At 36.6% G+C, this 25,731-nt stretch overlaps 1 long non-coding RNA gene across 1 annotated transcript; it reads right to left on the bottom strand.

Annotated features, from left to right (window-relative positions):
- Positions 1-11,153: 11,153 nt before the first annotated feature.
- LOC143435172 (uncharacterized) lies at positions 11,154-18,952 on the bottom strand. Its single transcript, XR_013105231.1, has 3 exons — positions 18,892-18,952; positions 11,785-11,838; positions 11,154-11,334 (listed from the first exon to the last, which is right to left on the bottom strand). It is a non-coding gene; the product is annotated as an uncharacterized LOC143435172 (long non-coding RNA).
- Between the last annotated feature and the right edge of the window lie 6,779 nt (positions 18,953-25,731).

The following is a 25,731-nucleotide window of genomic DNA, read 5'->3' on the forward strand; positions in this document are numbered from 1 at the left end:
CCAGCATATATTCATTGATTCCCTTGCACTACTTCAACAGCACTTTAAGTCTGCCAGCATAAAAATCCTCCCACGAAGGGATGTGAGTAAGGAACTTTCACTCCATAAACTATGAAATCAGAAAAGTGATCATCTTGATTGTTTCATATTTTTTTTTGTTGTATTTCATACATTTTCACAATTTTCTGCTAAAATCAACTCCGGACTTCTATAATTTTTTTTCACTTAAATCCAACATTTAAAGACTATAATACATATGTGCTGTGCTATGCTGTGGGAACACTGAACCTGGCAGGTGTGGTAACAGATATTTTCACACATACATGTGTACAGAGAAAGAGAGAGAGAGAGAGAGAGAGAGAGAGAGAGAGAGAGAGAGAGAGAGAGAGAATGCAAATACAGTTACTTAGGTTTCGAATCCTTCCGTATTTTTGGTCCATGGTGGTAAGCAAAGCTACTGATTAAAAGACTTCCCCAGACCATGTGCTTATTGCATCTCCAGTTCTATATGTAGTCATGTACCTCCACTCCTGCCTGCGGGAAAAATCAAAGCTGCTAGGTATGATCCTCTGTGATTTTCACCCAAAGATCATTCTTCTGTCACTCAGTCCTCTCTCCCTGCTGGTTACCAAATGGCTAGAAAGAGAAAGAACCTGAACTGACTTGCTTTATTATAGCTTTGAAAGTCTATTTGCTCCAGTTCATATATTTTCAGGAGAAATGCATAAGAAACATAGAAAAACTGAAAGTTGGTGCATGGAGACATTATACTTGGCAGTACAGTACTACACAAGAAAAGAAAAGGCAAAGAGGGTAAAAAAAGAAACCACAATGACACTTAACTGTGTATATTGACTGTAAGAAGGACATGATGTGCTTGCCACTGGGCTATAACTCAAGCCACAAATAGGGAGAGCTGGGAGCTGATGCTGAAAAGACAGGAAGCAGTCAGATCCTTCTAAGACCTCCATTCAACTCTAATGTGTCTCATCTATATTCTCAAGCCCATGAAAATACTGGAAAATTTATATATTAGAGAAGAGATATAAGTAGAACTTTTTCTCAGGCAGAGCACTTGAATCATGCAGAGGTGGTATCGTCAAGTGAGTAGGAGGTGGAAATAAGGAGACTGATTTTCCCACTGTTGCAATATTACAGGTGAGAGGTTGATGAACCAAAAGAGAAAAGGGGTAGATACAAGGTTGAAAATAGAATATGTGCTAGTGTGAGACAAACGTGGCAAGAATTAGTATCTGATTACATATGGTGACTAAAAGACAGAAGGGGGCTGGAATGGAACTGAGATTTTCTGCTTGGCAAAATGGAATGGTGAGCAGTTTCTTTGACAAGTTAAAGCATTTTAAATGGAGAAGGTTGCACATGGGAGCTGGACTGTATTTCTGAATATGCTCTTTATAGTTGAATTCATCTAATGAGGACTGTAGGGCTGTTTTGTTTTTGATCACTTGTTTCTGGAATGCTGCCCTACTAAGACTGACTCGTCCTTGTTCATGATTCGCAGCCAATCTCTTACAGTCTCTACCATGATCTAACTAGCAATCACTGCAAAGCAGACATGGACTATTTTAATGTGCCTTGGAGTAATCTTTTAAAAATAATCTCCAAGTTAACACTGTTAACAAATAGTTGTGGACAACAAACCTGTCTAACCAACTGAAATTTTTTGCACTGTGTTTTCATATTTGAAAACTTTTAAAATCAAATACATAAAAGAATACTGCTGTAACCATCACCACGCCCTTAAGAGCAGTTGGTGCAGACTGAAATACACCCTAACAAAAAGCAAGGTATCTTGAAGTCTGCATTGGTTTGAATAGTTTTCCCTTAAAATTCATAGTTATGCGTAAAATCTCAAAAATGTGACCTTAAAAGAGACTATTTAAAATTTTTTAAAGATTTAATAAAATAATATATTTTAATATAACAATTTAGTTTGTAAGATACTAAAATAATTAGAATGGACTGTGTACCATGATTTGTGTTCTTAGACAAGATAGCAGTGCCAGGGAGAAAAAGAGAGAGTGTGTGAGAGAGAATAAATTTGCATAACACATGTAAATACGTTTCATTATCAAACAATAGAATATATCAACTTTTGTCTAAGAGATCATATCCTTCTTGGTAGTAAATTTTAGAAGAAATATATTTACCACAAGGACAAGTAATCTGTATACCTCAATGGTTCCTATAAATGTATAAAGAAAAATAATTGATGTTCATGGATATGGTCCTAAGTCATCAGGGAAGGGTTCCATCCAATGCTTCTGTTTTCTAACCAGCAGCTGTCTAATATACTTATAAATATATGTAAGTGAGTTTGAAGAAAAATGACTGACAGTTTTAGTCATGCCCATTGTCAGCAGGAGAAGAATTGGCAATATGACAGAGGACATTCAATGGAGTAAGTGGGGCATATGACAGTGTGCTTGGGAGGTGGTAGGGGCAGCAGAATGAGAGAGAAGGACAAATCACTAAAAGGACAGAGACTGGGACTAACACTTTGACAGAAAGATATATTACGAATTAAAGAGGGAAATACCAATTCCTGGGTCTATGGGAGCAACATAGGGTTGAAGACATGGAAGGAGAGAAAGAGGATTTTATTCAATACCTAATTATGTCCATTATATGGATAAGCAGTACAACAGTGTATCATTTCCTATATCAGCCACTGAAAGATTTCCATATATATTATCCCCATTAGTCTTCAAAACAAGTTGTGAAATAGGCATCATGGTGCCCATTTTACAAAGGTAAGGAAATATGTGCCAAAGCACTTGGCTAATGAATGCTAGTAATCACTTACAACTTCACCATTCTATTCTGAAGCCCATGGACCTGAACCATCTAGGGATAGAGCAAGTATCTATGAACATCAAAAATGTGAAATATTTATGAATGGATCTTGAAAAGTTATAAACTTTCGAATCCTTAACAAAACCTAAATGAATATGGAATGGCTTCAGAGAGGGCCGTTTAATATAAGTGACTCACAGTGTTGCATTAAGCAGATGTCAGGACTGAAATAATTGTAGATACACAAATAAATGAGATGTTAGTTGTGAGAGGTGATCTGTTTCCAAATGTCATATATTGGAATTTCTTATTTACTTCAGTTTAATGTTAATTTCTTTTAATTATTTTTGCCAAAAGTCATTATTACTTATTTTTTTAAAAAAAAAAAAAAACTAGGTCACATCTCTCATTTGTTTAAGTTTTTTTGTTGTTGTTGCTATTTTTTATGCCTAAATCACATCAGAAATTTGTAGTCAAAAAGTTTCACTCATACCAAATTCACCAGGTGTTCTGCTAAGTTGAGAGCTGTATCTTCAAACTCAAACCTTAAAATGATACCTACAGTTATAGAGGCAAACCACCATGAAAGATAGTCATGTGTCTCAAAGTCTATGTTCTAGAAAATCTGTGGATAGGTGCCCTGAGCATGTGTTATATATTTTAGGTATATTTTTATTAAAGTGGGCTAAGTATGGCTAGTAGATACAGGTAGAGAAAGTATGCAGGAATTCCAAAATAAACTAAATGAAATGTCATTGCCATTAATTTATTTGTGAATATGTGTTTATATCCAGAGCAACATAAAGTCTATGTAAGTTTCAAAAATTGTTAACATCTAAATACAAACGACTTCTACTCATACAGCTGAGAAATAAAAATATTACTTAAAGGTGGTTCTGATTCTGTAGCATAATAAAGGTATTTTCTCAGTGTCCTTCACACATGACATTGTTTGGTAGAGTTTCTAGATGTTGTGAAAAGTTTAACAAGAAAGAACTCATGGGGCAAGTCTTTAGGTATCCTGTCTTTGATCCGAAAGCTAATACATTCATAAATATTCATTCTTAGTAGACAGAGAATTACATGGCTCAAAGTATTTGATTTTAGTGTTTGTATCGAATGACTTATCAAGGGAATCACTGAAACTGCACTTGCCACACTTCACCTAAGAAAGCAAAGTCAAAATGTTTCACATAATGATCAATGTAAGTCCCTCAGCATTGGGCTCACATGGCATGAAGGGCGGTCATTATCCAATGGAGGAGGGGTGGGATGCCTGGTCCTTCTTGACAGAATGACCTTGTTCAATGCCCTCAGTGCCACTCACTCCTCCATTCTTGATCATCAACTTCCATTTATCATTCTAATTAGGCAGCATCTTGCCAGCTCAATCAGCCTCAATTACTTTAGGCCTCATTAGTGACTGACATTCTGTAGCAAGTGCATCTTCAAAGGAGCAAGGTCAGAAAAAGATGTTGAGGACAAATAGAGCAATCCCATATCCATCTCTACACAAGGGGCCTTAATTAATTTTATAAAAACAGTCATAATATATTTGAACTCAGAGGAGTTTTATTTTAGGGTCAGATTATAACTCTTGGGTCAAAGATATTTTTGTTTATATTTAGCATCGTCAATGCTGTCCCAGTTTTAGGTTCAAATCTCTAACCAGAAAATTTGAAGTATATTAGGGTCATAGCGGTCCACTAAGAAGCTGTCCTTTGTGGTATTAAAGTTTATCTCACATAAGGTGATACCATGATATTAAACAAACAATAGGAAAACACAATTTAGTATCAGTGGCCAGAAGATAAATATGCCCATTTTTATGTATTTAAATCTAGAAAAACATATAAAGAAATCCCTGAATTTGGGGCTAGAGAGATGCCTCACCTGTCAAGAGTAAATTGTTGCTCGGGCAGAAGAACCAGATTTAGTTCTCAGCAGCTATATGGCACCTATCCAATCATTTATTACTCCAATTTCAGGGGCTCTAACACCCTCCAATGACCTCCATATTCCCTAGGCATTTACCTGGTGGACACACAAACATGCAGGCAAAGTACTCAAGCATGTACAGTGAAATAATAAACAAAAACTAAAAGATAAATTAAAATAAGAAAAATGTATGCCAGACACTTGCAAACAATATCAATATTTATAGAAAAATGTTTTAATATTTCATTGTGTAAATATAGAGCTATTTAAAATAGGAATACATACAGCAGTCTGCAGAAAGTAATGTTATAAAATGATAGAGTATGTTTTTATGTTGACATTTATGTTTTAGTTTAACAAAATTATGAAGTCTATTGGGTTGTTAGGTTAAATTGTGGGTCCCGCATCTGCCCCCACCCCCAAGGGGCTAGGACTGCTGATTAGGGAAGACAGAGGGGCGGGAAGTGTGACTGTGCTCATTCCACAAGGTGCCAGGCAGGTATCGGGCTATGTGAAGCCACTGGGTCCGCATCAGGGGTGGAGGGGCACAGTCTAAGGTCCCACAGGGAGCTAAAGCTAGCTTGCCTTGTTCTTAGACTCTTGGGCGTCTAGGCACTGCTAGAAGCCATGGAAGAGCCAAGAACAAAGTGGGGGCGTATGGGCTGGACTGGCCAGCAGCTGAAGGGGATGGGGAGAAGCAATGGCTGTGTCCCCCGGGAATGAGAGTTCTTGATCATGGTGACTCGCTTGGCTTGGTTATGGCTGGCTGGGCTTGCTTGCTTGAGTTGGTGGTCTCCATGGCTAGGAACGAAGAGAGGTCTTCTATGGGAGATAAAACAGCAGCTCTGTAGGCTAAGGCCTGCTCCACTGTTCCCCACAACAGATCCCAAAGGGAAAAAAAAAGTCCATGAAAAAAAAATAGTCCTTGCGATGCTTATTGTCATGGTGGAAAGTAGATGAAAACTGTACCTTTTTTTTTTCAGGGGGGGCCTAAGGTCAAATACCTTTTGCAGGGAGGAGAGTCTGGAAGGAAAGCTTAATTGGCTATGCCCTTCTGGCCTTTAGGTACCTCATTAATACGGAGATCTGTCTTGAGGTGTGATGGCCTGTAGTCATGCCCTCTATCTGTGACAGAACTAGTGGGCGTTGTCCTATGTGGCTGAAGGACCCAAATCTATGGAGGGTTGCTGCCTCGTGTCAGGAACCTAGAATCTGGGAGCATGGCGAAACACATGCCATCCCTTAGGATTACCTGGGGTCTCTGGCGATTTCCAGCCTGTGCTCGACTAGAAACCAGGCTGTCTTTTATGGTCTTACAAAGATCAATAACTTCTAAAGTTTTTATGTTTTCTGTTCTTCTTTTGGAGTGGGCAAAGAAACACTATGTTTTTATTTCTAGTTTCAAACTCCTGTAAAGGATGGATGGTTCATGCCCTAAGAGTCGCTGAATGTCACTGCAACTTTATAGCATTCTGAAAAACAATAATTTGTTAATAAATCTTTTCTACTTGTGGGAATTAGGAATTTGAATACATGCAAAATAAAGTCTTTGCCTTCCAAGGACACAGAGATGAAATAAAAGCGACACTTAAAGCAGTAATTATAGTGTAATTGGATACAAACAATAGAACATAATTAGAATATTCAGGAGAACTCTATTCAAAGTGACCAGAGATAGAAATGAGATTCATAGACACTCCCTAAGACATAGAAAAGTTCAGTATGTACACAGATGTATTGGTCAGATCATTCCCTCAAAAGGAAGAAAATAAAAACATACATTGTAAAGCAAGTCCTGCTGGAGAGACTGGGTATGCATGCACAAGAGATTAACACATTATCCCTTGCCCTGCCCAAAAGTCACATGACTCCTATTTTAAAGGTGAGACCACAAATGGTAAAAGTAATATAGAAAACAGGAAACCCATTTATAACATTTATTATGAATAACTAAAGTGTGAAATTTACCTAAGAGTCTGTCAATGGATGAACAGATAAATAAAATGTTTTTTGTTTAAATGTCACAGGCTTCAGCCAAAATAATGTAACGTAATTCTGTCTTCTAAAACAAAATGTGTGGAGCCGGCAGGCTCAGTGGAATATGTCAAGTAAGCCAGGCACAGACAGACAATGATCACATATTCACATTCTATTGTGGAGCTCAAAAACCAATCAACTACAATCTAAAACACTGATTGCTAGTGGTTAAGGATATGGATGCTCAGGACTACAGAGAGGGAGCATCTAATCAGTACACACTCTGCATGTGTGTTGGAGTGACATATGGAAATGTGTTAGTATGTACAATTAATCCATATTCATCAAACATAAAATATTAAACATGTAAGAGTAAAAGAAAAGAACATATAGTGACTACATGGATGGAGCCATAAAGAACAGCATTCTCAGCAGGCATGAAGGGCAAAAGGAAAAGAACAAGGTTGGCCTCTAACTAGAAGGAGCAGCATGAGGCAGAATGGCTATAAGAAGCTTGGAAACAGCAGCCAGACATGAACACCTTGGGCAGAGGAATAAAACCAATTTGTCCTGGGCCATCTTAAGAGTAGACAGAATCATTACCTAGCAACAAAAACAATTTATGATACTTTAGTTTTTAATAGTTTCCACTGTGTCATCTGCCACAGACACTAGCCACTTACACATAGCTTTGGCTTCTGGTTTATATTGGAGTTTGTGTATAGTTCTTTTGTTTCAAATTCTTGGTTCAGGAATCAACATAATTTGATCTCAGCCTAGGTCCTGACTTTCAAGCAACACAGGCTCAGCTTTTATTGCCAAGGTGAACTGGAACCTACTTTTCAGTTCACCAATTGTGGGAGGCTGTGGGCACTTGCATACAGCAAGTTACATTCTGCAGCAAAAATTTAAATTGTATAACCCAACTAAACATTAATGCATAAAATTCAAAACATATTAATAGTCATTCATGAGGTTAAAAATATTTTAGAACATTATAATAACCTCAAATCAGCAGCTCATTGCAGATGCTGGAAAATAAAAATAAATAAAAGCAACAACAACAAAAACAAAACCACAAACTTTCTTCCTGGGTTATAACTGTTATTGTGTTAAGAAAAGTGTCCTCAGAAGTATGGCTGTGCCTCAGGACACAATTTAAATTTATTGACAAGCTTATAAATACAGAGTTGATTTTCTCAGAATAAATTCTAAATATAATTTATGGAAACTTTCCATTTTTATATGAAATACATTTAAATATGCTTTCAGTACTCTTCCCCAGAATAAGATATATATATGCAAACATGTTCCCCAATGAGTAGGGGATTATTCTACAATAATAATTATCACAAGCCTGAGAATATTTGCAGCAAGATGCTAAACCTACTCAACAGTCATGTTATCTTTCCCAACCATCGAATTCAGGTCTCTTGGTATGTGAAAATCTTCAGACTGGTAAACATAATGCTTGAATAATGAGTTCAGTTTCTATATAAAAATTTAAACTAGATAACATTTTATTATATACCCGATTTTCATCAAATAAATCAACAGGCTACTTACTTAAGGTTTTTACAAAACACATAAACTTTGTTCTCTTTCACAAGCAATGCCATAGACAAGCTTTGAGTGTTGGCTAAAGAGAAGAACTAATATTTATAGCCATCTTCCTCTATTGTCTTCTTTTCAGTCCTTGTTTCTTCAGATCCTGAATCTGACCTGGGAAAGCATGGATTCCATTGCACCCATTGCACTCCTTCAGAAGCACTTTCTCCCATCCGTGCTTCTAAGTATGCCATCTCAAATTTTCATAATGTGGTAATCTTTTTCTGCTTTCTGACATGAATTGATTAATGTGATGCCCAGCTAACCTGTGAGGCTACAAAGTGTGTGTGTGTGTGTGTGTGTGTGTGTGTGTGTGTGTTCAAGTAAATACGGCATGGACGCTAGTAATATAGTTTGTTTTTTAAAAATAATTAATTAACTTAAATTCTAAATTCTGCCCCTCCTCCCAACAACCCCCTCACAGAGTCCTTCCCCTGAATGTGCCTAAGCCTGCAGTTCATTTTCATTTCCATGTATGGCCCTGGCTGAGGAAATACATTGAGCCACATTTAGCAGGGTGTATTAATCAATTCTGTTCACACCTGTGAGAAGCAGCCAGAAACAAGCTATGTGAAACTTCTCATACATACATATGAACCCACTCACCCACACATACACACATGTATATATATAGATATATACACACACATGTATATATAGATATACATATGTATATCTATATCTATCTATCTATATATGGAGAGAGAGAGAGAGAGAGAGAGAGAGAGAGAGAGAGAGAGAGTTGTAGAAAATATATTTCTGTCTCTTGAACTCCATATCCAGCAAAAGGCTTTGTTTTACGAGGGAATACATATCAAACTGCAACATCACCAAAACAAAATGGGCTTCCCCACAATGTAGTCATTTTTTCATTTAATTCATTTTGCTTATGAATTTTAATTCATTGTCATGTACAAAAAATTCCCTAAAATTTTCTTCAGATCTCAAAGATTATAGTATAAAGTAAGAAAACACAGAATTTGACAAATCAACAATTTACATGTGTTTGCCACAAAGAATAATAGCTGATGTTAAATTTCAATTTAATTGAATCATTATGGAGTATTTGCTGTTTTATAAAATGCTTTTCTAAATTTCTACAATGATATATGTCCCAATTAAGCACTAAATTTTAAGATAACATGAGCCAGTTAACTACAAAATTCTTAGCACTATCCCAAGGCCATGTTCTTCACTAAGGTTTTGAAGCAAACACCATAGTTTCTGTTCATACATAGTAAATTTTTCTCTCAGATGTTGAACAAACATCCAAAACATTTTTATCATTGGAAAAACAAAATCATCATTATTAAAACCATTAAGTATCTTTTATATATTAGATTTTAGTCATGAGAGATGAAATAAAGACACACAACATTGAAGAGAAACAACCAACAACAGAAATAGGAAGTAGTTTCATCTGCTGCATCAGTTTTCTCAGTGGACTGTAGATCCCTGAAGCTCATGGAGCAGGACTCTGAGATCATGCTAAGTTTCTTCTGAAAAAAGTCTGGATCTATTGTGAATGTCTAACAGTAGTATGGATAGGTGCAGCTGAAGGTCTCTTGATCTCATATTTAAACAGGATATATCTTTACAGACCATAATTAGTTATGGTCTTATGGTTAGTTCTTATTATCAAATTGTTATAATTAAGAAGAGGCAATAACAGTAAAGAATTATCTAGATCTTGTTGGCTTGTGGGCATATCTATGTGGAATTTCCTTGATTGTTAATTGACTAGTCACATTGTAGGTGGCTCTGTTCCCTAGGCTGGGCCTTGAACTGCATTAAGCAAAAGAAACTACCAGAGAAAACAGCAGTCTGCAAAGAAAAATGTCTTTGACTGTACAGGTGATATAACAAGCTGTCTCAACATCCTGCCTTGGAGACTTCCTGCTTTGAGACTTCCTGTAATAACAGACAGTCACCTAAATTGTAAACCAAATAAAACTTGCCCCTCTCCCTGAAATTCCTTTAGTCAGGGTAATTTGTCACAATGACATAAAAGAAAAAAGAACAATAGCAAAATTAAGGTAAAGAAGGGGTCATAGACTGAGGAAAATAGAAAAGATTTACAAATGATTCATTTGTGAGGATATAAATTTTAAAATGATATCATGTGCATTTGTTGTTAAAACCTACAGAAACACTAGCAGCAACAGGAGACTACAGAGAAGCTTGACAAATAGCCACCAGATATAAGAAATATTGTTACCTTTTAAATCTCCAAGGTAACTTTAGACTGTGTATTGCTTAAGCATCAAAGTGAAAAATCTGTCCTGCTTTACATGCCTGCACTATAATTGATCAGAACATAGAAAATTCAGTCTTCAAATATTTATAATTGATTGAAAATCATGGAACTTGCAAGAAATAATTCATTGACCTGTTCTTCAGAGGACAATGCTCAAAGTTACTTTTTACTTATGATCTACTACAAGATCAACCAGAGAGGAAATACTGCCTGTAGTAACTAGCAGAACAATATTGTATACCTGGATTCTTAAGTTGCAAAAATTTAACATGTTTTGTTTTTAACTTGGATAAAATATTACTTGAAGTTTGGAAGCAATGGAAGGAAAAAAGGGAACCTAGCCAGAGGAATAGTTTGAGGAAAATTTAGATTCCCTGAGACTAAAAAAAAGAAATCACTTAAAACTATACTCAGTCTACTTTAGGTTGAAGTTATATTTCACAGCAATATGAAAAATAGTATAGAATACATTTTGTATGTGCTTATATGTGTAAAAATTATATGCATATATATAAAGACACACTCATATTTATACAAATGATTTATGGTGCTGGTCCAAAAAATTATGGAGGCTGGCAAATACAAATATCTGTGATGAGCCAGGGTGAGCAGATGTTACAGTCCACATCTAAAACACCATCTGTATCAGATGGCTTTCTGCTGGAGATGATGATCTTTGTTCTTTTTAAGTACTTCCCTGTTTAGATAAGACTCTTCCATAGTTTAGAAGACAAGATCTAAAAATGTAAACGGGAAACTCACTCAAGTGAAACATTCAAAATAATATTTGACCCTATTTATAGGCATTATGCACCCCCATCAATTTGATACATAAAGTTAACCATAACTACTGTCAACTAAACAGAAAAGCAGAAACAAAAATAAGTTCAAACGAGTCTGTCAAAATACCACAGGAGCATGAAATACATGATTTCCCTGGCTTCAAGATTCAGTTTTGTTAAGTTCATCAACTATTCATTGCTTATTATCATACACCACCCCACAAAACACTTACAACAATACCCCCTTTCCTATTCTGCAGGGAGATTGTATTCTATCCCCCTCAAGGGGAGATCTCTCATTTTCTTCTCTAGGCTTTCTTAGTAATTCAACTGGAGCCAGTAGGATTCAGTAGCAGTAGCATCACATGGCATCAGGATGTAGAAAAAAAAAACATGTGTTCCCACCTTGACCACTGGAGCTCATGGTCTCGACATACTTCTTCCTTCTCTCTTGTCATTCTGTGAGAAACAAAAATCAGACAGAGATACCAAGTAGAGACTCTGTTCAGCAAGTAGAAGCTGAGTCATCACCTCATGGCAACGTAACCTCAACTTGGAAGAGAAGATCTGAGTGCAGGCTTCTCCAATGATTTCAGCTCTGGGCTATTCTAGGCAGCTCTGTTATTTCTCAGCCAGAGCTCTAATTAACACACAACAGAGGTAAGCCATTCCAAGAAAGTACATTCCAAAATTTAGGCTACAGAATCCAAGAAAACCATATCATAGCTTTCATTTCTGCACCATTGGGCAAGAGATAATGTATTACAATCCACATATAATTGGCCAACCAGTGAACAATCAAGTGGACAATAAACAAGATACAACAAAGGATTAATAAGAATTATAAAATAGTAACTCATTGCTGTCACATCTAGTAGATAAAAGTATAATTAAAATGACTATACAAAGAAAATGTTCAAGATATAATGACAGTACATTTATAATGCTTTGCCTTAAACAAAGGCCACTTCCTAAGTTTCCAAGGAACAGCACACTTATTGTTGACATACATCATAATACGGATATAACAGTAATATTTTTAAACATGATATTTCTAAAAGTAAAAACAGTGTTTTGTTCTCAAACTCTGATCACTGGATGTGTACTCTCTCTTTTGTAAAACCTCTTTTGATGCTCTTTGTGCACTGCATAAAAGTTACCAAGCCCGAAACTGTCAAAGGCAACGTCAGTCCAAGGCCACTACAACCAGAGGGGTAAGCAGGAAGAAATCAAAGGCATTTCTTCTTTTTCTCAGTGCCAGGGGAGATGTGGGAGCAGGAGGCAATCAAGCAGAATATTTCAATAATTCCTTTTTCTATTTCATGTCCTTCATCCTCTTAATAGAATAGAATTTTTAAAAAATCTCTACAGAGAACACCTCACATTATAAATCTTCTCTCAGTAAGTTGTAAACTCCTAAATGACAGGACGTCTATCTTTTTTTCCTCATGTTTTTAAAACTGTCTGTACCCCGATCTCTCAAAAATTAAATTAATTAGGCCCCAAAACAAAAACTATTCAAAACCTTTTTTTCCCCATAACATACAGGGTCTTTTTCCTTCACAATGAGGATAATAAAAGGCCTTAATCATACCATAGGTGACAACTTTTCATTTTCTTGGTGAATTCTCTGGCAGTAAATCTAAATCAAATCCTCATTGTGTTAAAAATGACCAGAGTAGCAGGTCATCTTGGCCATCTCCTCCTATCTCCCAGAGAATACATGATTTGCACATAAACCATATTCCTTGATACTCATCCAATCCTATTTTAAATGATGAGAGTAATGGACTAATAGTCTTGACTTTGTGAAGTATTTCATGTTCTTCAGTACAGACTCTGAAAGTCTAAGGGGCAGCACTAACAGACAATTCAGACTTTAGGCATTAAGGCCAAATTGAAGGGCATTTGCAGGGTTGGACTATCTAAATAGGTGAAGCAGCTTATTAAGCATGGTCATAGAACCAAATGCATAGCAATGACACACCTGGCCCTAAAGGGTGTCAGGCTGATCCACTGGCCTTTCTCTAAGACTTTATAGAGTATCAGTGCTGCAGCCAGGCAGGATAGTGTCTAAGTAGATCTCTTTGATCTGCAGAAAAATGTGTGTCTGTACATAGGTATGTTCACTTCTGGCTGTTATTTTTAGGGAAAAAAATACGTGGGAAATGAAAGTACACAAATAAATAACACTAACAAAAATGCAATATAGCATGAAAATGACACCAATTGCTACTGCAAAGAAATCTAATCCAACAAATCAATTTCATGTGTGAACATTCAGTTTGGTTGGAATAAGGCGGAATATGTAAAATGTGCAAGGTCACATGTAAAACTCTCCGAATATATTTATAACATTTAAATAATCATTTGCAATTTCTTCCACATCGAATACTTTATACAAGAAAGCACATGAGAACCCAAAGTTGTATAGTTAAGTCAGCCACGCATCCTATTTTAAACAGTGAATACTAAATGCACTATTCCACATAAAAGATTGTCCATCATCCCATTATTTCTCATAGGCTTTCTCATCCCACCATGTTGCTCTGTATTTGTGAAGTGTTATTACTTATCTAATACTGAATTTTCATTAACTGTTGTAAACTCTTGGGCATGGGCAGAGTCCCAGGATTAATATGGGCCTCATAGCTGCTGACAAGCCTTTTTTTGTACTGGAACACCATTCATCTCACCACTAGCTGCTGGCCCCAACCAGTGAAGAATGCTGATGAAGAGTGCATTACCATGAATATGAAAATAGTTAAAATTTTAAATAGAGGATAGAATACAAAGGATGCCAGACTACTAATGTCACATAAGTCATTACAAAATTGTGTTTATTGTGACTTGTACTAACTAGCTATACATACATTATGTACACAATGGGTGGCTGAAATGGTATTTGTTTCATTGGTGACAATTATGGTGTTGTATAAGGAGGGAAAGTGGTAACAACAGAGTTTAACTTAAGGTACACCTAGAACTATTTTGTGAATGTTGAGTTTCAAGTGTATAAAATCTTGTTTAACTTGCATTTGCAAATAATGAATGTTTTCTGCCAATTATTTAATACAATGTCATCACACTAGTCATTTGAGAAAGAAACCTATGTATGTACCAATAAGTTTAGTGATTTAGTGGCAGATGAAATGCCTAACTAGTGTCTTCTGAAGCCTTGCTTCTGTGCATGATTAGAGGTTTTACTTTAATCTCTCTTAGAAAAATATGCTAGGAAAAGTGGATATAAATGTAATGGCAGAAATTGCTTAATTCATTTGCAAGTTTCAATTACTCTGTGTGCATATCTAGTGTGTGCATGTGTGCTGGTGGAGTTTACATCATGATGTGCATGTAGAACAGAGGTCAGAGAATGAGTTAGTACACTTGGCTGTCTCCTGCCATCTCTACGCAGAGTTCTTTTTTCATCTTTGAATGGGTCCCAGATGGAAATTTCTGCTCCACACAAGTAAAGGTTTGCAACCAGATAGTGTGAAGTAAAAAAAAAAAAAACTGTAAATCACAATATATTCTAGCATTTGGAGAATTACCATCATCTTGATTTTGCCTTTGAAGGCTATAATGAGATGTATTTTAAATACATGTTTTCTGATCATGCACATTTCAATAGGCTGGCCCCTGACTATTCCTTAAAATAAAATCTAAGTGTCTTTGAAACATAAACTGTCTCTTGAGTGTCTTCTTCATATTTCCCAAGCAGCAATGCTCTGCCTGTCATGTATTTGAGGTTGTTGTTGTATCTCTAGGCCCCTGAATTTTACTGCTTCATAAGTAGATTTTGTGGACCACACTGAACACAAAGTGAAATAATACTTGCAAATGAGTTTTCATCCCACTATGTTGAGGTCTATGGAAGGTGCTTTCATGATCACTTAAATTCTATTCATGTTTGCCAATGATGATGCCTGTCACACACATTATTTTCATGGCTGTCTCTCCTGACATCAGTAAGCAGAAGGCTGAAAACTGCAAATGATCTCAAGAAATCAGTCAGTGAAGTGTTGATTTATCCTATGATGTTCTCCAAAGGAAACATCAACTCGGGAAGAGACTGGGATAAAAGTAATTTTATTTACTCTTAGAAAAGCATTTAACACACACACACACACACATTATATAGAAAATAATACAAAATATATTTCTAGCTTTAGTGACATTCATACTATGTACCAAATTACTTTGACTTTACATTCTCAATTTTTACATAATATATTAAAATAAGGTAAAATAGCTAACAGCAGAGTGCATCGTGAGAAAAGACAAAGTCATTATATGATTATAAAGTAATTCTGAGAAGAATTATCACTATATTATTTATTAAATATTTACTGCATATCCAAAATCCATCAAGTGACATATAAAGTACACAATAGCACATGCTATCACATATTGAATAAATGTGCATAAAATGGAGAAAATATAAGGAAGAGTATATAGTTTCTCCCTTTCAAGGTCAAAAAAGAAAAGAGCCATTTATAGCAGAAACAAGAATATATGAACAGGACAAGATCATGAGGAAACATGTAAGCGTTAATGTTTATTACTATTGATTGGCAGAATCAAGGTTTTTAAGGATTAGTATAATTTGAGCTGACCAATCCTTAGTTAGATTACCTGAACATTACTCTTTGGAAATTACTGATATTTCAAGTAGTTTACTACACAGAGAAGAGATTAGAGTCCATTTTTTTTTGTGCCCTGCATATCATCTATTTACTTCACAGGCCTATACCAAAAGAGAATATTTTTGGTTTTCTGGTGAAAAAAATGAGGATTTTCTTTTCATAAATATATATTAATTTGATTTCCCAAGTGGGAAGAGAACACACTACCATTCAGAGGATTTTCTTAGGCAAAGGAAACAAACTGAATATAACTCAAAATCTTTACAAGTAGGCTTTTGATATTAGTATTAATCCTATCTGACTGAACACATGGTTCATCTAACCAGATAGTAAGAGAATGTACGGACCCAAAGCTAATAAAAGTCTGAGAAGAGTTATATAATGCTAAGGCTTAGGATTGTGGCAGAAAGTTGTGGTGGTGTATAAACTTTTTTTCTATGAAGTGAAACACCTAATCTTAGAAAAAGATTTGTTAAGATGCCAGAAGTCAATGAAACTTGACATTCATGGAAAAAAAAAACAAAATGTATAAGTCTCAGAAAGTGCATGACACTCCAGATATTCACAAGACTACTTTTCAGTGTTGTGTAAGCAATAACGACTGTTGTGAAGAGGGGACTCTCTGACTGGCCAGCTACCTGCATCATAGGCAGGAAGGAGTCACAGCTATGTCTGGAGACACTCATTGCTGAGTATCCATCTTTCTTTGACTTTTTTACATCCCTGCATAACTGCTAATCCAGACTTCTGTGACCCCAGAAAATTCATTGGTTCACCAAATAGACATATGTGGGATTGCTTCTTTGATCTTGATGCCTTGTCTAAGGTAATAGACATTTATTCTCTCCTGGGGAAATTACTATGTTCATATCAAAAGGAAAAGAGAAAGACTGGTGGTTTGAAAACTCTTCTTGAAGTAATCTCAAAATTCAAAAGAAATTAATGGTAGTGTAAAGTATATGCTTCTATAAGAAGTAAAAATAGCTATTCAAATAAATAAAAAGACAGATAATTCTGAAATCTTTATTACAAATATTTAAAGAGAGAAAAATATCCCTCTATAGTTTTAGACTAGATTGCTCAAAGATGTTAATATGGTCAAAACTTGGAAGGCTATATGGAAGCCTTACATGTCCTATGTCTATTGCATTAGAATGGACCAGAAAGAAGTAAAGTACTTGTTTCTATCTATTCTCTTCTCTAAGGTTGTGCTCACATCCTGAGACTCTCTTTTGACCTTACTAGAATCAATAGAGACTAGAAGAGAGTCAAGGTAGCAAACAGTGGAATGTGTTATTTTATCATGAAGGATGTTATGCAAACATATCTAACCATTGGTGTATTTCCTCTGAGTATTCTCACTCAAGGCAAATTGAATTTCTCATAGTCCAGTAGTTTATCCATTAAGTGCTTTAAGGTTTCAAAAAAAAGCTTTAGTGTCTACCTATGAAAGCCTTTTGGGACAAACTCTCTAAAATTTGGAACCAAAATGAAGTAACTTTGTTGAGTAACTTTCATGACTAAGAATCTCTACATGTCCTCTATGGTAAGAAATCTGCAAATTTTCCACACATAGCACTCAGGGTACATCTTGAAAGAAGGGACAGAAAAATTGTAAAATCCAAAGTATAATATGAGCTGTGTCTTCTAGAAATGACTTACCAGTCTACTAATTTTAGAAGATGCAAGCTCAAATGGCTTTTAAGAGATTAATATGATATAATTAATATAATAAAATGATAAAATAATCATATTATATTTGTTCTTTCTAACTATGGTCTATCTTATTTTGCTTTAACTGTCAATTTTATGTAGCCTAGAGTCACCTAACAAGGATCTCTCAGTTAAGACATAAGATTATCCAGATTAAATTGGTTTATAGGTGTGTCAGTGGGTGATTGTCTTGATCAGAAATTGATATATATGCCCATGCCAATGTGGGTAGTATCATTGCTTGGCATATAGTACTGAGATGCATTAGAAAGTTACCTGAGCATGAATCTGTGAGTAAATTATCGAACTACATCTCTCTATAATTTTTGCTTCAAGTTCTTGTCCTTACTTCTCTCAAAGATGAACTCCAACCTGTAAGCTCAAGCAAACTCTTTCTTGCCACAAACTGCTGTTGCTCAGAGTATTTTGTAGAAGCAATAGAGATAAAAGTAAGCAATCATACAATGCCAGATTATTACACTGAACTATCTCTTAAAGGGCTCCATAAGTGTATAATTTTCTTCAGGTAGAAAATAAGAAAGAAAAAGACCACTAAACTACCAGCAACCTCTCTTCATGGCTTGTTGATCAATAAATTGGAGTACAAGTAAGGTTCAATGGCTTAATTTAGCATCTCTATATTTCTTTTGTTGAAGTATATCTAATTGATCAGGCAGATATTTTACATGTTTTTCCCTCCAAAGGCATACACTCAACAATAAGTACCATCTCATTAATGGATAAAACTAGTGAGATTATATATATTATAGCTCTCACTCTATACTAGGCACTAATTCTGTGGTTAGAATTTTTCAATCATGTTGGTTAAATACTCCCATCCTTAGAGACCTAATAGTTACACAAATGTATAAACTGGCTAGGGTTAGCTGTTGTGGCATTGCAAGTACTCGATTCTCTGTGAAAGACATCCTCCTTTGACAGGCATCTCTGATTTCTGTAGCTCTGTCATTCTTTGGTGAGGAATTGGCTTCTCATGGCCTCTTTGTCTACTTGTGTCATACAGGTTTTCTGTGAGTGATGTGATTTTTCTCCTCTGAGACTCAGCTTTGAGTTTGGGAGCTTCCTTGGCTCCCACAATAATCAGCTTAAATACCCTATGAGGTGAAATTCTTGAAGACACTATGAATCTTACCTTCTCATAACACTGCCTCTATATTCATGAAGTCCAATCACAGTCATGATTATAACTCTCTCTTATTTTCTCATGCTAATATGCTTGCTTTGTGATGTCATCAATGATTTTAAAGGGCCAATTCTGTCTATCATTCTAGAATATGAACATTCTATCAATTTCATCATTTCATCTATTTTTATGCCAATGCCACTATTTTTCTTTCTTTACATAACCCCTTTTAGAAGTTCATCATCACCTGAAATCTACCTGTAAGCACTTTCTGTTAAAAGAAAGTACTATGCCCAGAATTATTTTTAATCAAATAGTAATCCATTTTATTTTTAATCGAGACAGTGTTTTATGTATGCTGGTTGGCCTCAAACTTTCTATATAAACAGGGGTAAGTTTGAAATTCCAACCCTCCTTTCACTACCTTCTGAGTTCTGAGATTATAAGTGTGCAACACCCTATCAATTTATTTTCAAATAGTAATATTTAATTATGTCTTCAAGAATAGTTAAAGAAAAAAAATAAAATATATTAACATATTCTAGGCCATTCTCACATTATTGTTTATCAATGAAATAAAATAATGATGAATGCTTGTTCATTTGACTCCAACTCTTTATAAATTTTTACTAGCAACATGTCTTCTATGCATGTTATAGATTGGTGTAGTTGTATGTCTATATATTAACTATGGGACACTATAATGTACTTAGATGAAGAAATAAACAGAGATATTCAAGAAAGTCTCATGTTGGGAACAATTAGTTCTTACTAACATAAGCAACTTTATTTTTTTTCTTTAAAAGGTTTTCTTCTTTGTATACTGAGAAACATATTTTCCAAAGTTCAAAGTCGACCCTTCACCTTTGCATGTGAACAAAACAGATCTTTCAACTTTGGCGATATTCATTTTGCTAATGAGGAAAAGAAGTCTCTCAGTATTATATATAAAAAGTGGCTCTACTTTTATTAAATAGTATAATTTCCAACACAGCCCACGAGAAAGCCAAATTATACCCTGAATATTACAATCTATGTTGCTAAACACAAAATGAAGTAAAATGAATGTTTAGTTCAAACTTTTTAATAGCCTTTATTTATGGCAGCCAAATGCAGCTCTCTCACCCAAAATATAAGGAACTGAGCTGATTAGATTTCAGCCTTGACACTTTTTGTAATAGCACTTGCATTACTTCTTTTATTCTTTCATTCTGTATTTCTTTCTCCTATATATTTACTACTGTTCAATTCTATTTCATTTACATAAAACAAATTTTGCATTAGAGCTCATGGTAAAACAGGGGTGTGTGGCACAGAAACCTGTTTCTTTGAGAACTAAATAAAATGGTCTATGAAAACCCTAATTTTAGAGCATGTTTAAAACCATAACCTTCCCAGATATTTGTGTTCACTGACAGCAATAGATTTATACTTTTGTGTTTCCTAAGTTATGTGTTTTCTGACAGATGTACCTGCACATGTTAATGGTACAATGTCCATAAATTCTCACATACCTACACACATTCATTCTTACAGAGAAGATCAATGAAATTGCAAGTAGATTTTATTGAAATATTAGGAGTTCAAGGGAGGCTGCACAGTGAAATATTATGTGTGGAAAAACTCTGCTAATTAAGGTCAAAGTCCAACATGGCCTCCATACAATATTGGAGACTACCTTCTTTGGCAGGGTGTTGTAGTTTGAAATATGAAAAAGCAATCCATGATATCACCGGTAAGGCACCTCCCTTTTCTCATCTCATGGAGGGCTCTGGATCAAAGAGTTTGGTTGGACACTACCACGCCAGCCCCACACTTCCAAACTCCCATGGCCTTTTGGGGTACACTTCTTGCAAACCCAAGCTTTGCCACTGTACCTTTCTCTTTGGAATCCAGTTGAGTCACTGCGTGAAGGAAAACACCACACAAACTTTGTTTGGAATCAACAAGTAACTCAATAGCTAGGCACAACAACATAAGGAACTGAGCTGATTAGATTTCAGCCTTGACACTTTCTGTAATAGCACTTGCATTACATCTTTTATCCTTTCATTCTGTATTTCTTTCTCCTATATATTTACTACTGTTCAATTCTATTTCATTTACATAAAACAAATTTTGCATTAGAGCAATCTCTGTCATATACTACTCTCTGCCAAAATTATTGTGGGTGACAATGTCAGTATAGCTTTCTTCCTACCTTGTTTTCTCCAAACAGGATGAACCTCATATCCTATAAGGACTCTTCTCTCATTTATTACCTGTTTCTCACCTTACTCCATGTGAAACATTCCAGGTAAGCATATTCTTTCTCCTCTGCTGGATACAAAATACAAAAGTTTTTTCTAAAGTACAATATTTTTCTAGACATAAACTAATTTAAATATGCTAAAAGCATCAAAAGTCTCTCCACTTACAGGCTTGTTCTTTTCTTTAAAAACATATATCTTTTATATTTTATTTAATGTGCATGCATGTGTGTCTTTATGTACACACGTCTGATGTTCATAAGACAACCAGCCAGAAATAGTTGTTGACTATCTCCTCCTAACATGTTGGCCTGAGGTGAATGAACTCATGTTGTCAGGCTTGGTAGTGGGTACCTTAACATTCTGAGCCACCAACTCCATTTACAACTCCATTCTTAAGATAATAACTGCACACACACACACACACACACATGCACACGCACACGCACACGCACACACCACAAACAATAACAAAAACACCAACAACAGATCTTTTTGAAATTCCACAGTTTGCAGGACTGAGGACAGGTTTATTTTGGGAAAGACTTTATTTCTCTTATGTGTGAATCTCTTTCAGGGAAGATTAGGATATTCAAGTCTTTTGTATGCATACCTTAGTATCTCCTATGTATGCCCTACAGTTCAAATGCAGTGATCAAAACCTAAAGGAAGATGCCATCATTTTAATATCTGGTAACTAAACAGTGAAGCTAGAGGCAGTGTTATGAAAAGGTAAGATTCACAGTGTTTGCAAGAATTTCCTATCATGGAATATTTAAGTTGATTATTGTGGGAGCCAAAGAAGCTCCCAAAATTCAAGGCCAAGTCTCAGAGTAGAAAACTACATTAGGTTCCTTCCGGTCTGGGCCAGAACACTGAGCAGATCTTGGGTGGCAGCTCTGCCCCCAACATCCAAGAACCCAGAGGAAGCAGGGATCCCAGGTGCTCGAACTCAGGCAGTATCTTAGGTAAGCAGACAGCAGGGCCCGCCCTAAACAGGGAGTAACTGGGAACCAAAAGGACCCAGGAAGTCACTCCCGGCCTGGAACACTGGTTCCTTCCGGTCTGGGCCAGAACACTGAGCAGATCTTGGGTGGCAGCTCTGCCCCCAACATCCAAGAACCCAGAGGAAGCAGGGATCCCAAGTGCTCAAACTCAGGCAGTATCCTAGGTAAGCAGACAGCAGGGCCCGCCCTAAACAGGGAGTAACTGGGAACCAAAAGGACCCAGGAAGTTACTCCTGGCCCAGAACACTGGTTCCTTCCAGTCTGGGCCAGAGCACTGAGCAGATCTTGGGTGACAGCTCTGTCCCCAACCTCCAAGAACCCAGAGGAAGCAGGGCTCCCAGGTGCTCTAACTTGGACAGTGTCTTAGAAACTAGTTCTCAGATCTGAGGCCTGGATCAGACCTCTGCCAGGTCTGCTGTTGTGTGGACCCCGGATTCCACCCGAGACATACTGGAAGGCCCACTCAATCCAGATCCACAGAGGAACAAATGAACTCAGAGCTTCAGACAACATATCCTGAGATATTCTAGAGGAGACACTGCACCCAGAACAGCAGACACCTAGCTGGACTACTACCTTGGAGGCACCATATCCTGAGGCATCCTAGAGGTACCACTGTAATCAGTGCAGCTGGAAAAGATCACAGAGACATCTGGACCCCTAGGAGATCAGACACAAGCTAGATAACTAGAAAGACAGGCTTCAGTCAGAGACAGCAAGTACAGGCAGCACTAGAGTTAACCAGATGGCAAAAGGCAAGAGCAAGAACTTGAGCAACAGAAACCAAAGTTACATGGCATCATCAGAACCCAGCTCCCCCATCAGAGCAAGCCCTGAACACCCCATCACACCAGAAAAGCAGGAATGAGAATTAAAATCACTTCTCATGATGATGATAGAGGGCTTTAAGAAAGACATAAATAACACTCTCAAAGAACTTAAAGAGAGCACTGGTAGACAGATAGAAACCCTCAAAGAGGAAACACAAAAATCCCTTAAGGAATTTCAAGAAAATGCAACCAAACGGGAAAAGGAATTAAACAGAACCATGCAGGAGCTAAAAATGGAAGTAGAAACAATAAAGAAATCACAAAGGGACAATACCCTGGAGATAGAAAACCTAAAAAAAGATCAGGAGTCATAGACACAAGTATCACCAACAGAATACAAGAGATGGAAGAGAGAATCTCATGTGCAGAAGATACCATGGAAAACATTGACACAACTGTCAAAGAAAATGCAAAATACAAAAAGCTACTAACCCAAAATATACAAGAAATCCAAAACACAATGAGAAGGCCAAACCTAAGGATAATAGGTATAGATGAGGGGGAAGACTCCCAACTAAAAGGACCAGTAAATATCCTCAACAAAATTATAGAGGAAAACTTCCCTAACCTAAAGAAAGAGATGTCCATAAATATACAAGAAGCTTACAGAACTCCAAATAGTTTAGACCAGAAAAGAAATACTTCCTGCCATATAATAGTCAAAACATCAAATGTACAAAACAAAGAAAAAATACTAAAAGCAGTAAGGGAAAAAGGCAAAGTAACATATAAAGGCAGACCTATAAGAATTACACCAGACTTCTCACCAGAGACCATAAAAGCCAGAAGATCCTGGACCGATATCATACAGACCCTAAGAGAACACAAATGCCAGCCCAGACTACTATACCCAGCAAAACTGTCAATCATTATTGATGGAGAAACCAAAATATTCCATGACAAATCCAAATTTACACAGTATCTCAACACAAATCCAGCACTTCATAGAATAATTGGTGGAAAACTCCAACACAAGGAGGGAAACTACAACCTAGAAAAAGCAAGAACGTAATCTTCCAAAAACCCCAAAAGAAGAGAGTTATACAAACATATCTCCACGGATGTTAGCCCAAAAGCTTGGATTATCGAAGACTCAACCCACAGACCACATGAAGCTCATGAAGAAGGAAGACCAAGAGGGGATGCCTCAGTTCTACTTAGAACGAGAAATAAAAATGCTCAAGGGAGCAAATAGGGAAACAAAACATGGAACAGAAACTGAAGGAGGGGCCATCAGGAGACCTTTCCACCTGGGTATTCATCCCATGTACAGCCACCTAATCTAAACACTGTTGTGGATGGCTGGAAGTGCATAATGTGAGGAACATGATATAGCTGTCTCCTTAGAGGTCAGCCAAAGACTAAAACACTCAGAGGACAATGTTCACAATTAACCACTGATATGATCAGGGGTTTCCCAATGGAGAACTTAGTGAGAGGACTGAAGGAGCAGAAAGGGTTATTGACCCCAGGTGGAAAGCAACAATACCAAACAACCAGAGCCCCCCAGGGTCTAAACCACCAGCCTGGGAACACATAGGGAGGGACCCAAGACTCCAGAGGTATATGTAGGGGAGGATGGCCCTGTCAGACATAGGTGGGAGAGGAGTTTCTTGGTCCCATAAAAAAAAATGAATGAAAAATGAATGAATGAACACACAGTGGGGGGGGATGTGAGGGTGAGGAGGGGATAGTGAGGGGGGTAGGTATGGTCACTGCCTCATAGAAGCATGAGGAGGGGGATGGGATAGGTTTCTGGGTGGTGGGAGGAAGTAGGCTAAGGGGATAAAATCTGAAATGTAAATACTACAACCAATTTTAAGAAGCGGGGATGGGGGGGGAAGTCTTCAGAACCAACATCTTTAAAAAAAAAAATGTCAGCCCCCTGGGGGTGGGAATTTTTTTTTCTTGATACTAAAACTTGTTCTGAGAATTGTATATTGCAGAATACACAGCCTTGGTGTATCTACTCATCAAGCATACTGAGCAGACCTGCCCAAACCTCTGATGTCCTGGAAATCCATCTGGATTCAGTGAAGACACAGCATCAGAGGCTTATCAACTTACTCTCCCCCCCCCCCACCCCTCTTCTAAAATCTCAACACCCTTAATCAGCTTGAAGAAGTTAAAGAAGAGTCAGCGCCCCTATTCCCTGAGCTTTGGGACTAATGTGGTTAATAATGGTCTGTCTTTCTAGGGACAAGTAGTGGTTTTGTTGGAACAGGGGGGATTAGCTAGGACTTACTGCATAGCCATAACCTACTGGTAGAAATCTGTATAATTATTATCAAGATGAAGTTATAAATTCTTAAATGGTACAAAATTTACTTTGATCTCAAATTTAAGGTTTTCATTGGTACGAGCCTCTTATTAATATAAAAATGAGATGAATATTGGTACACTCATGGGCATTGTGCCTGTATAACACATTTAGGAATACAATGCCTAGACCCAGCCCTTTTTTAACTTTTTAAACTGATTTGGGATGGTTAACCTATGAGTTAAGGGACTATAGCAAATTCATATTTTTGAGTTTATTGTTAGGGTGCTTTCCATAATTTACATAGAAATAGCTGAGAGGAGTTAACAGAAAACAGTCCAGGTTACCTTACATGGATAGTTGGTTTTCAAAACATCAGAAATCCATAGAATTGATGCTACAAATATTTATATATTAATGTTCATATTGATTAGAGACCTGTCTGCTCCTGACAGCTTCCTGTCGTGGATTCTAAGAAGAAATTGAGCATCCTTGGAGTTACT

This window comes from Arvicanthis niloticus, chromosome 20 (genome assembly GCF_011762505.2).
Source record: "Arvicanthis niloticus isolate mArvNil1 chromosome 20, mArvNil1.pat.X, whole genome shotgun sequence".
NCBI lineage: Eukaryota > Metazoa > Chordata > Mammalia > Rodentia > Muridae > Arvicanthis > Arvicanthis niloticus.